The 15,257-nt window shown below is 39.7% G+C and overlaps 1 long non-coding RNA gene across 2 annotated transcripts in view; it reads right to left on the bottom strand.

Moving 5' to 3' along the window:
* The window catches only part of LOC137233068 (uncharacterized), a 138,858-nt gene extending 138,115 nt beyond the window's left edge, over positions 1–743 (bottom strand). For both annotated transcript variants that reach the window (XR_010947279.1, XR_010947280.1), the window contains exon 1: positions 492–743. This is a non-coding gene — a long non-coding RNA (uncharacterized lncRNA). The remainder of the gene's footprint in view (positions 1–491) is intronic.
* Positions 744–15,257: the final 14,514 nt, after the last annotated feature.

The raw sequence follows: 15,257 nt of genomic DNA on the forward strand, positions 1-15,257 counted from the left end.
TCAAGCTTTCTCCTAGGCGTATTTTTGTTCTCTCAGGGTCGGAATTCTGAAAACAGTATTTTATCAAGCTTTCTCTAACCGCATATGCAAAAAGAACCAGTTTGTGAGTTTCAAAAGAGTTTTATCTTAACCAGGTTTCTCTGGAGTCTGAAGAATGCTGTTGCCATACATTGTTAAAAAAAAATTATCTTTCTTTCTCTTTAGTCATAATCTCATAGCTAAAATTTTTCTAATGAATTGAACCTGAATTTCCAATTTTACAAAAGACAACAAAGATACCAATCGCACAAGTGGAATGTACTTTCACACACAAGAAGACAGAACTGTCACAAATCCTCCAAGAAGGACGACCCATATGGAGTGCCAAACAAACACTCCCCAACACAAACAGTCCTCAATATCAGACACACATCAGAACCAATTGGCAAAATGCCCAAATAGCATTTTGTACTCAAAAGAGAAGTTTGCTGGGTGCACACCGGTGGACTTACTTGGTCTTGGAGCTCATCAGCTCATCCAGAGGTATCTTTCTCTTCTACCAAGGAAAAGCATAATTTGGCAGCCAGTGAAGAGCAGAGGAGAAACAGGGAGGAACCCTGAAACAACTGGTTTCGGCAGCTGCTAGGAATGTCCTCCCAAATCCCCTCTCGATGGCCAGCAAGCCACAAGCAGTGGACTCCTTGCAGCCAACCCGGCGTGGTGTCATGGAGGCTGCTCTGCTTGGGAAAATCCCGGGAGCCAGATATCGCGAGAGGGCAGCCTTATGTTGGGAGCCAAACACTTAACCTAAATTGGGTCCAGCTGCTTCCTGCTCAAAAACAAGTAAAGAAGCAAGGTTGGTTGAAAGGAAATTTTGCTTTATTTCAGAGACCAGAAACCTGGAGGGGTGGGGGTTGGGGGTGGACTCTTGTCCAAAGGCCGACTCCCCCCCCCCAATCAGTGGGCAAGAGCTTTTATAGACGGAGGGAGGGGGCTACATGCAGAAACAGCACAGTCAGCTCTGGCAGTCATCTTGAAACTGGTCATGTGGGGGTCTGATCAGCATCTTCTTGATTGTTTTAAGTACAGTTAGTCTTCAGTTCCAGTGTCAGTTTGTTCTCATTTCTTTGAGGCCAATTCTCAGAATTGTGGCACCTTATGTCATGGCTACAGTCTGGCTATCATGTAGTTAACTTCTTCCACCTGGTGGGGATTTCAGTATCTATAATATAGATAGTTCACAGGATATGGCTCAGAATATTATCTCTAGCACTTGAGGAGGGACTAAAGGTCCTTGACTTTGCTTAATGACTAAACTATTATTATTTGGTCTCGTTTGACTCTTTTCCTTTGTGTCTGCGTTTTCTCACTTCTCTGATTAAACTTATTGTTTGACTAAAGTTTTTTCACAGACAAAAGGCAGGCTGAGGACATGGGGGTCAAGGACCACAGGGTCCTGCTCCGTTTCACTTATATGTTAGTTAGGTAAAAACTCTTACGGAGTAGAGTTATTTATTGACCTAAAGGTAAATGCCTTTCAGACTGAGTGACCCACAGAAGAAGGATTGAAACTTTCTCTTCTTAACTCTGGAGATACTTTCAGTTACAATATAGGACATTTTACAGTGATACTGTGACACTACAAATTGTAATTGACTTTCAGAGAACAGACTTCAGCTTTTTAATGCCCCCCAGGTATGTGATCTTACACTAATACACACTTTGTTGACTCTGATTGCTTAATTAGGACCCAGAGGTCTATGATAGATGGAACTTTCTAGATTTTTTCCCTGGCAAAAACTTCATAATACAACATGAGCCAGATAATTTCATGATGAACGGTTCAGAACTGTGAATGTCATTAATGCATTTTTTTATGGTTGCTGTTAACTATAATTAAATACCATGACAGATGCTCATCAAGTAAATTTCCAACAAAGATTGATTGATTGATTGATTGATGCAGCCTCTGAGATTATAGTAGCAAATTCGAGAAGAAAAACATTTGAGAAAACAATGGAATGATCTAATAAAAGTGGTAAAATAAAGTTACACTGAAAAAGAAAAAACCTCTGCATTAATTTTTGTTTTGTGTGTATCTATCTTTTACTGTTTTTGGTGTGAAAGCACCCTATGGGTTTCATTCAGAGAGTCTGATACAGCTTACTAAAATTTCCCAGTAAGCCCTTTTGTGGCGAAAAATGTGAACTTCTATTCCCCTCTTAGCAATTCCCCTCTTAGGATTTCAGAACTGGAATCCTGCTCAAATATTTACATGTAATTGTTAATGGTGTCTCACTTTTATAGGAAAGGGTGGCAGCATGGTCAGCTGGCAAAAGTTTATGCTCCCCTTTAACAACGTAGAATTGTTGCAAGGAAGGGGTTTCTAGCCATTGACAACCATTGCTTAGCATGTCCTGCATCTATGTGGGACCTCACGACTGAGTTATGGCCAAAGAAAGGTGCATGGAATTGAGGTGTATCTCTTCCAGACTTGACCCATCCTCCATGCTCTCTTAGCCCTCATCAGCTAACTCAGGACATTTTAGAAGCCGTGGACAGAAGACAGCAGAGCCTCCAGCATCCCAGTCCCTGAATCACTCTATGGAGCAGAGTGTCCTCTCCCTCTTTCTGCATAGTGGACCTTACAGAGGCCAGAAATACATATTTGTTGGCTTAACCCACTGAGATTTGGAGTTTATCATTATAGCAGCAAGTATTCCCTTAAGAAGTACTAAGGTTCACTACTGTGCTTTCAAGTCCGAGAACATCTAGCACAAGGGAGGCCCTGAATGAACAAATAAAAGCACACTCCCTCTAGAAGGGCAAAGAAAAATGCCATGTAAGCACAATTTCTTTGTCTTCTGGGCAAGTCATTGTCAAACACGCCAGATCAGAAATGGTCTTACATGAAGAGTAGGAAAGACTGTGGAGCAGGTAATGCTACCTGCTTGTCTAATCCCACAGGGCCAGGATTTTCTTATGTGACTTTGGGATCAGGGGAGAATCTGATAGTAATTCCAGGTCATCAAAGGTCCCCATATAAACATGTATATGTACTTTTACTGTCAGAAAAAGTACTATTATTTATGGAGAGCTTATTCTGCCAATATCCATGATGATGACAAAATCCTTGGTGGTAGATTGCAGTGTCCCATTCAGCCTAGCCAAGGATACATTTATTTGATTATGCCAGATAATTTTATACACATTTTCTTATTTAAGCATTTATACATGATTGCCCCCCATCTCATATGTGGGGTGATGGAGGCCCATGGTTTTTGGTGAACTCATTGCCAAGGGCACCCATGTGTCTGCTCCTTGTATCCTGTGTCCCTGGGTCTCATACTCTACTCCAACCGTGGCTCTGAGCACCAACCTTCATATCACCCAGAAGCCACTTGTTTAACACAAAAAACAAACTCTCAGATAATTAATTCAGGAGCACACACCCAGCTGTGATGTGGGTTTGGAACCATTTCCTTTGGATACTTGCTTCGCGAGTTCACACAAACCGCCAACAGAGCATTCCCGTTGGTACTGCTGTTTCTCTAGTAATAGACGATTTTCCTTCAGGCTTTTATCTTGACCTTGTGACACTACACCTTTTTATTGGGAGGTTCCCTGCACATTGCCAAAAGTCCATTGTGTAGCTCAAACTGTGTTACCTGGAGAAGTCTTTCCTCTCAATTAGCCAGAACTCAAATCCTTCCTACATCATCCCCTAAAAAAACCCAATCTTTTATACCAGGAGTCCTCAAACATTTTCTGTAAAGGGCAGATAGTAAATAGTTTAGGTGTGTGGGCCACACAGTCTCTGTCACAGCTATTCAACTCTGTCCTTGTAACACAAAAGGGTCATAAACAGTACGTGAATGAATGAGTGTGGCTGGGTTCCAATAAAACATCATTTTCAAAGACAGTCTGTAGGCTGGATTTGGCCCATGGCTGCAGTGCACCAAGACTGATTTTATACATTCATCGTTTTCTATGATTAGGCTGAACTTTTCCCCAAACATTTGTTTATTCTTCAATTTCCCTATTTTAGAGCCCTGATATGGGTATGTAAGGACAATGTAAGGAGTTTATGCATATGCTAAAAAAAATTGGTGTAAGGGAATTTTGGATTTAGGAAATGTTTTCTAAAAGGAAAGGAAAGAAAAAATGATTCTTGACATAGAGTGGAGGATGCACTAATATAAGGAGAAAACAAAGTTAATATTGGCTGATTAATAGGGAATAAAACAAAGAGACTTGCTGCATTCATTCATTCACTGAAAATATTTGTTTTCTCTCTTTGCTGCAGGCCTTGGGATTACAATGTGAAAAAGACAAATGTGGAGAAATACATCTGCACATGGAACAACTCCTACAGAACACTTACTGAACGCTGGCAGAAGACCTCAGACCTCCCAAAAGGCAAGAAACTCCCCACGTACCTGGGTAGGGCAAAAGAAAAAAGAATAAACAGAGACAAAAAATTAGGGACGGGACCTGCACTAGTGGGAGGGAGCTGTGAAGGAGGAAAAGTTTCCACACACTAGGAAGCCCCTTCGCGGGCGGAGACTGTGGGTGGCGGAGGGGGAAGCTTCAGAACCGCGGAGGAGAGCACGGCGGAAGGGGTGCGAAGGGCAAAGCAGAGAGATTCCCACACAGAGGATCGGTGCCAACCGGCACTCACCAGCCCGAGAGGCTTGTCTGCTCACCGGCTGGGGCGGGTGGGGCTGGGAGCTGAGGCTCGGGTTTCGGTCAGTGCACAGGGAGAGGACTGGGGTTGGCGGCGTGAACACAGCCTACAGGGGGTTAGTGCACCACGGCTATCCGGGAGGGAGTCCGGGAAAAGTCTGGACCTGCCGAAGAGGCAAGAGGCTTTTTCTTCCCTCTTTGTTTCCTGGTGCACGAGGAGAGGGGATTAAGAACGCTGCTTAAAGGAGCTCCAGAGACGGGCGCGAGCCGCGGATAACAGCGTGGACCCCAGAGACGGGCATGAGACCCTAAGGCTGCTGCTGCCGCCACCAAGAAGCCTGTGTGCGAGCACAGGTCACTATCCACACCTCCCTTCTGGGGAGCCTGTGCAGCCCGCCACTGCCAGGGTCCCAGGATCCAGGGACAACTTTCCCGGTAGAATGCACAGCACGCCTCAGGCTGGTGCAACGTCACACCGGCCTCTGCCACCGCAGGCTCGCCCCACATCCGCACCCCTCCCTCCCCCCGGCCTGAGTGGGCCAAGGTCCCCGAAACAGCTGCTGCTTTAACCCCGTCCTGTCTGAGCGAAGAACAGACGCCCTCCGGCGACCTACACGCAGAAGCAGGGCCAAATCCAAAGCTGAGCCCCTGTGAGCTGTGCGAACAAAGAAAAGAAAGGGAAATCTCTCCCAGCAGCCTCAGAAGCAGCGGATTAAAGCTCCACAATCAACTTCATGTACCCTGCATCTGTGGAATACAGGAATAGACAACGAATCATCCCAAATTAAGGAGGTGGACTTTGAGAACAAGATTTATTATTTTTTCCCCTTTTCCTCTTTTTGTGAGTGTGTATGCGTATGCTTCTGTGTGAGATTTTGTCTGTATAGCTTTGCTGTCACCATTTGTCCTAGGGTTCTATCTGTCCGTTTTTTTTTTCTTTTTTAAAAAATTTTTTTCTTCATAATTATTTTTTATTTTAATAACTTTATTTTATCTTACTTTATTTTATTTTATCCTCTTTCTTTCTTTTCTTCCTTCCTTCCTTCCTTTCTTTCTTTCTAATTTTTCTCCCTTTTATTCTGAGCCATGTGGATGAAAGGCTCTTGGTGCTGCAGCCAGGAGTCAGTGCTGTGCCTCAGGTGGGAGAGCCAACTTCAGGACACTGGTCCACAAGAGACCTCCCAGCTCCACGTAATATCAAATGGTGAAAATCTCCCAGAGATCTCCATCTCAACACCAAGACCCAGCTTAGCTCAACGACCAGCAAGCTACACTGCTGGACACCCTATGCCAAACAACTAGCAAGACAGGAACACAGCCCCATCCATTAGCAGAGAGGCTGCCTAAAATTATAATAAGGCTACAGACACCCCAAAACACACCACCAGATGTGGACCTGGCCATCAGAAAGACAAGATCCAGCCTCATCCACCAGAACACAGACACTAGTACCCTCCACCAGGAAACCTACACAACCCACTGAACTAACCTTAGCCACTGGGGACAGACACCAAAAACAACAGGAACTATGACCCGGCAGCCTGCGAAAAGGAGACCCCAAACACAGTAAGATAAGCAAAATGAAAAGACAGAAAAACACACAGCAGATGAAGGAGCAAGGTAAAAACCCACCAGACCTAAGAAATGAAGAGGAAACAGGCAGTCTACCTGAAAAAGAATTCAGAATAATGATAGTAAAGATGATCCAAAATCTTGGAAATAGAATATAGAATGTGCAAGAAACATTTAACAAGGACCTAGAAGAACTAAAGATGAAAGAAGCAATGATGAACAACACAATAAATGAAATTAAAAATACTCTAGATGGGATCAATAGCAGAATAACTGAGGCAGAAGAACAGATAAGTGACCTTGAAGATAAAAATAGTGGAAATAACTACTGCAGAGCAAAATAAAGAAAAAAGAATGAAAAGAACTGAGGACAGTCTCAGAGACTTCTGGGAGAACATTAAATGCCCCAACATTCGAATTATAGGGTTTCCAGAAGAAGAAGAGAAAAAGAAAGAGACTGAGAAAATATTTGAAGAGACTATAGTTGAAAACTACACTAATATGGGAAAGGAAATAGTTAATCAAGTCCAGGAAGAACAAAGAGTCCCATACAGGATAAATCCAAGGAGAAACACGCCAAGACACATATTAATCAAACTGTCAAAAATTAAATACAGGGCTTCCCTGGTGGCGCAGTGGTTGAGAGTTCGCCTGCCGATGCGGGGGACAAGGGTTCATGCCCCGGTCCAGGAAGATCCCACGTGCTGCGGAGCGGTTGGGCCTGTGAGCCATGGCCGCTGAGCCTGCACGTCCGGAGGCTGTGCTCTGCAGCGGAAGAGGCCACAACAGTGAGAGGCCCGTGTACCACAAAAAAATAATAATAATAATAATTACCAAGAAAACATATTAAAAGCAGCAAAGGAAAACAACAAATAACACACAAGGGAATCCCCATAAGGTTAAAAGCTGATCTTTCAGCAGAAACTCTGCAAGCCAGAAGGGACGGGCAGGACATATTTAAAGTGATGAAGGAGAAAAACCTACAACCAAGATTACTCTACCCAGCAAGGATCTCATTCAGATTTGATGGGGAAATTAAAAACCTTACAGACAAGCAAAAGTAGAGAGAGTTCAGCACCACCAAACCAGCTTTACAAGAAATGCTAAAGGACCTTCTCTAGGCAAGAAACACAAGAGAAGGAAAAGACCTACAATAACAAACCCAAAACAATTAAGAAAATGGGAGTAGGAACATACATATCAATAATTACCTTAAATGTAAATGGATTAAATGCTCCCACCAAAAGACACAGACTGGCTGAATGGATACAGAAAAAAACCCCATATATATGCTGTCTACAAGAGACCCACTTCAGACCTAGAGACACATACAGACTGAAAGTGAGGAGATGGAAAAAGATATTCCATGCAAATGGAAACCAAAAGAAAGCTGGAGTAGCAATTCTCATATCAGACAAAATAGATTTTAAAATAAGGACTATTAGAAGAGACAAAGAAGGACACTACATAATGACCAAGGGATCAATCCAAGAAGAAGATATAACAATTGTAAATATTTTTGCACCCAACATAGAAGCACCTCAATACATAAGGCAAATACTAACAGCCATAAAAGGGGAAATTGACAGTAACACATTCATAGTAGGGGACTTTAACACCCCACTTTCACCAATGGACAGATCATCCAAAATGAAAATATACAAGGAAACACAAGCTTTAAAACATACATTAAACAAGATGGACTTAATTGATATTTATAGGACATTCCATCCAAAAACAACAGAATACACATTTTTCTCAAGTGCTCATGGAACGTTCTACAGGATAGATCATATCTTGGGCCATAAATCAAGACTTGGTAAGCTTAAGACAATTGAAATTGTATCAAATATCTTTTCCGACCACAACGATATGAGACTAGATATCAATTACAGGAAAAGATCAGTAAAAAATGCAAACACATGGAGGCTAAACAATACACTACTTAATAATGAAGTGATCACTGAAGAAATCAAAGAGGAAATCAAAAAATACCTAGAAACAAATGACAATGGAGACATGATGACCCAAAGCCTATGGGATGCAGCAAAAGCAGTTGTAAGAGGGAAGTTTATAGTAATACAATCCTACCTTAAGAAACAGGAAACGTCTCGAATAAAAAACCTAAACTTGCACCTAGAGCAATTAGAGAAAGAGGAACCAAAAAAAACCAAAGTTAGCAGAAGGAAAGAAATCATAAATATCAGATCAGAAATAAATGAAAAAGAAATGAAGGAAATGATAGCAAAGATCAATAAAACTAAAAGCTGGTTCTTTGAGAAGATAAACAAAATTGATAAACCATTAGCCAGACTCATCAAGAAAAAAAGGGAGAACACCCAAATCAATAGAATTAGAAATGAAAAAGGAGAAGTAACAACTGACACTGCAGAAATACAAAAGATCATGAGAGATTACTACAAGCAACTCTATGCCAATAAAATGGACAACCTGGAAGAAATGGACAAATTCTTAGAAAAGCAGAACCTGCCAAGACTGAATCAGGAAGAAATAGAAAATATGAACAGACCAATCACAAGCACTGAAATGGAAACTGTGGTTAACAATCTTCCAACAAACAAAAGCCCAGGACCAGATGGCTTCACAGGCAAATTCTATCAAATAGTTAGAGAAGAGCTAACACCTATCTTTCTCAAACTCTTCCAAAATATAGCAGAGGGAGGAACACTCCCAAACTCATTCTACAGGCCATCATCACCCTGATACCAAAACCAGACAAGGATGTCACAAAGAAAGAAAACTACAGGCCAATATCACTGATGAACATAGATGCAAAAATCCTCAACAAATACTAGCAAACAGAATCCAACAGCACATTCAAAGGATCGTACATCATGATCAAGTGGGGTTTATTCCAGGAATGCAAGGATTCTTCAATATATGCAAATCAATCAACGTGATACACCACATTAACAAATTAAAGGAGAAAAACGATATGATCATCTCAATAGATACAGAGAAAGCTTTCGACAAAATTCAACACCCATTTATGATAAAAACCCTGCAGAAAGTAGGCATAGAGGTAACTTTCCTCAACATAATAAAGGCCATATATGACAAACCCACAGCCAACATCGTCCTCAATGGTGAAAAACTGAAAGCATTTCCACTAAGATCAGGAACAAGACAAGGTTGCCCACTCTCACAACTCTTATTTAACATAGTTTTGGAAGTTTTAGCCACAGCAATCAGAGAAGAAAAGGAAATAAAAGGAATCCAAATCGGAAAAGAAGAAGTAAAACTGTCGTTGTTTGCAGATGACATGATACTATACATAGAGAATCCTAAAGATAGTACCAGAAAACTACTAGAACTAATCAATGAATTTGGTAAAGTAGCAGGATACAAAATTAATGCACAGAAATCTCTGGCATTCCTATACACTTATGATGAAAAATCTGAAAATGAAATCAAGAAAACACTCCCATTTACCACTGCAACAAAAAGAATAAAATATCTAGGAATAAACCTACCTAAGGAGAAAAAAGACCTGTATGCAGAAAATTATAAGACACTGATGAAAGAAATGAAAGATGATACAAATAGATGGAGAGATATACCATGTTCTTAGATTGGAAGAATCAACATTGTGAAAATGACTCTACTATCCAAAGCAATCTACAGATTCAATGTAATCCCTATCAAACTACCACTGGTATTTTTCACAGAACTAGAACAAAAAATTTCACAATTTGTATGGAAACACAAAAGACCCCGAACAGCCAAAGCAATCTTGAGAACAAAAAACGGAGCAGGAGGAATCAGGCTCCCTGACTTCAGACTATAATACAAAGCTACAGTAATCAAGACGGTATGGTACTTGCACAAAATCAGAAATATAGATCAGTGGAACAGGATAGAAAGCCCCTTGGGCTTTCTATCTGGGCTTAAACCCACGCACATATGGCCACCTTATCTTTGATAAAGGAGGCAAGAATATACAGTGGAGAAGGACAGCGTCTTCAATGAGTGTTGCTGGGAAAACTGGACAGGTACATGTAAAAGTATGAGATTAGATCACTCCCTAACACCATACACAAAAATAAGCTCAAAATGGATTAAAGAGCTAAATGTAAGGCCAGACACTATAAATCTCTTAGAGGAAAACATAGGCAGAACACTCTATGACATAAATCACAGCAAGATCCTTTTTGACCCACCTCCCAAAGAAATGGAAATAAAAACCAAAATAAACAAATGGGGCCTAATGAAACTTCAAAGCTTTTGCACAACAAAGGAAACCATAAACAAGACCAGAAGACAACCCTCAGAATGGGAGAAAATATTTGCAAATGAAGCAACTGACAAAGGATTAATCTCCAAAATTTACAAGCAGCTCATGCAGCTCAATACAAAAAAATCAAACAACCCAATCCAAAAATGGGCAGAAGACTAAATAGACATTTCTCCAAAGAAGATATACGGACTGCCAACAAACACATGAAAGAATGCTCAACATCATTAATCATTAGAGAAATGCAAATCAAAACTACAATGAGATATCATCTCACACCAGTCAGAATGGCTATCATCAAAAAATCTAGAAACAATAATTGCTGGAGAGGGTGTGGAGAAAAGGGAACACTCTTGAACTGCTGGTGGGAATGTGAATTGGTACAACCACTATGGAGAACAGTATGGAGGTTCCTTCAGAAACTACAAATAGAACTACCATATGACCCAGCAATCCCACTACTGGGCATATACCCTGAGAAAACCATAATTCAAAGAGTCATGTACCAGAATGTTCATTGCAGCTCTATTTACAATAGCCAGGAGATGGAAACAACCTAAGTGTCCATCATCGGATGAATGGTTAAAGAAGATGTTGCACATATATCCAATGGAATATTACTCAGCCATAAAAAGAAACGAAATTGAGCTATTTGTAGTGAGGTGGATGTACCTAGAGTCTGTCATACAAAGTGAAGTAAGTCAGAAAGAGAAAGACAAATACTGTATGCTAACACATATATATGGAATTTAAGGGGAAAAAATGTCATGAAGAACCTAGGGGTAAGACAGGAATAAAGACACAGACCTACTAGAGAACGGACTTGAGGATATGGGGAGGGGAAGGGTAAGCTGTGACAAAGTGAGAGAGAGGCATGGACATATATACACTACCAAATGTAGTGTATAGTGTATAGATAGCTAGTGGGAAGCTAGTGGGAAGCAGCCGCATAGCACCTTCCCACTAGCTATCTATACACTATACACTACCAAATGTAGTGTATAGTGTATAGATAGCTAGTGGGAAGCAGCCGCATAGCACAGGGAGATCAGCTTGGTGCTTTGTGACCACCTAGAGGGGTGGGATAGGGAGGGTGGGAAGGAGGGAGATGTAAGAAGGAAGACATATGGGAACATATGTATATGTATAACTGATTCACTTTGTTATAAAGCAGAAACTAGCACACCATTGTAAAGCAATTATACTCCAATAAAGATGTTAAAAAAAAAAAAAAAAGAAAGAAAAAGACAAATGTGGTTGCTGCCATACAAAATTCTTGGTTTAGTTGGGGAGATACACATTTAACAAGTAATTTTATCACAAAGGGTGAAGAATGTAGGGACCCGGTGGGTACAGGGTAAAAAACGTGAGCCTGACTAGGAAGAAGGAAACTGGGGGAGTGAAAGGATGTAGGAAAGTGATGTAAGTGGGAGGAAACTGACAAATTGCTTTGGAATCTGGAGAAGACAGTTGAATGCATATGTATATGACTTTGAAAGTCCAATGGCGGACATTGAGGTAGGGAATGACAATCAAAGGATTGGGAGTTTTTTAAAATATTTTAAATGTTTTAATGACCTTTCAGGTTAACTGCACTGGTGTAGTGGTGAGGTGGGGGGTGGGGGTGGAGGGCAGTAAAGGGTGGAAGTTGGCTGTAACTAGGTGGCAATTTTAAATGAGGAGTTTTGTTGTGTTAAGGAAACAATAAGGAATTACCTTGCCTGGGGCACAGAATGTTGGAGAGAGTGGCCAGAGCCAGGGCCAGAAACAAAGCTTGGAGCCAGATGGCGGCAGGCTTTGAATGCCAGGATCAGGGGCACGATCAACTTAAGCAGACTGTGGGGTCCTGAGCAGCCAGAGCAGGATCTGAACCGACAAGTTTTAGGAAACTAAGGATTAGAGAGGGAAAGGCTGGAGGCAAGGAAAACAGGTAAGAGACTCTAAGAAGATTCCAGGTAATAAAGGGCAGGAGATGAGATGAATGGGGTTACATTGTTTTGTGAAATTGCTTCCCTTCTCTATAAACTCCTTTGAGTTAAATGCAGCATCTGTTCAGCTGCCTGTGGCACAGTTTTTTACCAGATGAAAAACAGCACTGTATTCAGGAGCTGCTGACAATGTCTCTCCTTGTGCTCTGCTATGTTTTAATTATGTTTGACATTCATCGCACACTATTATCCAGTGGCAGCAAAATGAAGAAATGATGCTTCATTGGAAGTCAAACAAAAGTAAGGACACATGTAATTATGTAGTATTAATAATAGATTATTCCTTAAAAGCCAGATTTTTAGGTTTAATATACCGGTGGCTTCCCACCTACCACCCACTCTGCATATCTTGTTTTGATTCAATTGTAAGAAGCCTCAGCCCACAATTTAATTACAGACATCCACCATAAAACAGTAACAGTGTGAAAAGAACAAAGAATCCAAAAACTACATTAGGAATCAGGAGAAGGTGGTACCTTTTTATTTTGGAAATTTTCAAGCATATACCAAAGTAGAGAGACTAGTATAATAAACCCATGAATACATCACTCAGTTTCTACAATTATCAGCACATTGTGTAACTTGTTTCACTTATAGCCCCACCTACTTTAACCCTTCATCCCCAATCTGGATTATTTTAAAGCAAATCTTAAGCATCCTTTTATTTTACCTGTAGATACTTCAAAATGTATTTTTAAAAGAAATTTTTAAAAAATACAGACATATTACCATTATAATGCCTAAAATAGAAACAACAATTATTCTTCAATATAATCAAATATGTAATCATGGCTTAAATTTCTCCAGTTGTCTTATAATTTTTATTTGATATTCTTTCTTTGTTGTTCAAATGAAGATACAACAAGAGACACATGTGGCATAGGTCCATATATCTCTTAAGTCTCATTTAATTTATAGAATCTCCACTTTTTTTGTTTGCTATTTATTAAAGAAACCAGGTCATTTGTCATGTTCAATTTCCCACTTTCTGGATTTACTGATTAGTCATATGTATCATTAATCTAGTCCCTGGTTTTTCAATAAACTGATAATTAGACCCAGAGGCTTGATCAGATTTGGTTTTACTTTTTTTGTAAGAATATTTCATGGGTGATCCTGAATTCTTCCATATCAGATCAGAAGGCATTTAATGTATTGTCTCTTCATTTGGTGCTATTAAAAGAAATAAATGGGTTAATGTGTTTTCAACATGATCCAACTATTATAAAGTTCTTTACTAGTTACCCTGAAGCAAAAGTTTTTATGAAATAAAAATAGAAGAAATACTTGATGGTTTTTAAAAAATTGCCTATTATTAGGAACTCATGGATTTTTTTAAAAAGTTTGATGTGTTTTAATACATTAAAATCATATATTTTGAATGGAAAAATTATTTCACCTTTCCCAAAGTCAGACCCCTCAAGTTGTCTTCTCTTTCCTTTAGTTTCTTTGATAGCTTCCTTGATTTTTGGCAGAAGAGGCTCTTTTTGTACTTACCCGAGTCTGGATTCAGCCATTTCTCCAACAACTCTGTTTCCTTTTAGTGGGAAATGGTATTTAGAAACCACAGTCTGAGCATAAGGGTGCTTATTGCCACAGGGTTGGTCATTGTTTCCAGGCCTTTCAAAAGACAGAACTAGGAACTTTTTTTTTTAAGAAAAAATATTTCATGAGTATGAACTAATATTAGAATAACTTTACAATTTTTATTTAACTTATTTGCTTTTATAGTTGTATCTCCTTTCTCATATGCTGAGAATTTTGGTTTCTAATGATATTCAATTAATATAATTATGTCTTTGCTTGATCCTAACAATATACAATTTCAAAATAATTATTATGAACAATATTATTATTAAACATAGCTTGCTTTCCTTGTACTTCTTTTTGTCTTTGAGGTATATCCCACTAATTCTGCATAATTGTATATATATACATATATATAAAATAAAGTTATGTATCTGGTTAAGCCCACAATTATGTTTCATTTTGCTTTTATTTTTTAGGGATTTAAAAATTTGGATGTATTCATCAGGGTTCTCCAGAGAAACAAAGCCATTAAGATATATATAGATACATATAAGAGGAGATTTATTATAGGAATTGGTTCACATGGTTAGGGAGGGTGAGAAGTTCCATGATTTGTCATCTGCAAGCTGGAGACCCTAGGGTGTAGTTCAGTCTGAGTCCAAAGGCCTGAAGGTAGAGAGACAGATGGTGAAAATCCCAATCTGAGTCTGAAGGTCTGTGAACCAGGATCACTGTTTGAGGGCAGAAGAAGATGAATGTCCAGCTCAGACTGAGAGAGCAAATTCACACTTCCTCCACATTTTTGTTCTCTCCAGGCCCTCAGTGCCCACCTGCATGGGGTGGGGCTGCAGGGGGGATCTGGTTTATTCAGGTCACCAATTCAAATGCTAATCTCTTCCACAAACACCCTCACAGACACACCCAGAAATAATGTTTTACTATCTATCTGGTCATCACTTAGCCCAGACAAATTGACACATAAAATTAGCTATCGTTTTTGGGTTAATTTTTTTTTAAATAAAACATTTACATGGAAACAAAGACAAAACTATGAAACTAATTACATTCAGAGAAGTGTGGCTTCCATTTCTTTCATCTCCACCTTGTGCCTTCCTTCCCTTTATAGATAGCCATTTATATTTATTTTTAGTTTATTGTTCCATTAAAAAAATCACATGGACTTTTATATACCTTCTCTTTTAAAAAGGTAGCATAGTATACACACTATTATAAAGAGGATTGCTTAG

This window comes from Pseudorca crassidens, chromosome 10, assembly GCF_039906515.1.
Source record: "Pseudorca crassidens isolate mPseCra1 chromosome 10, mPseCra1.hap1, whole genome shotgun sequence".
Lineage (NCBI taxonomy): Eukaryota > Metazoa > Chordata > Mammalia > Artiodactyla > Delphinidae > Pseudorca > Pseudorca crassidens.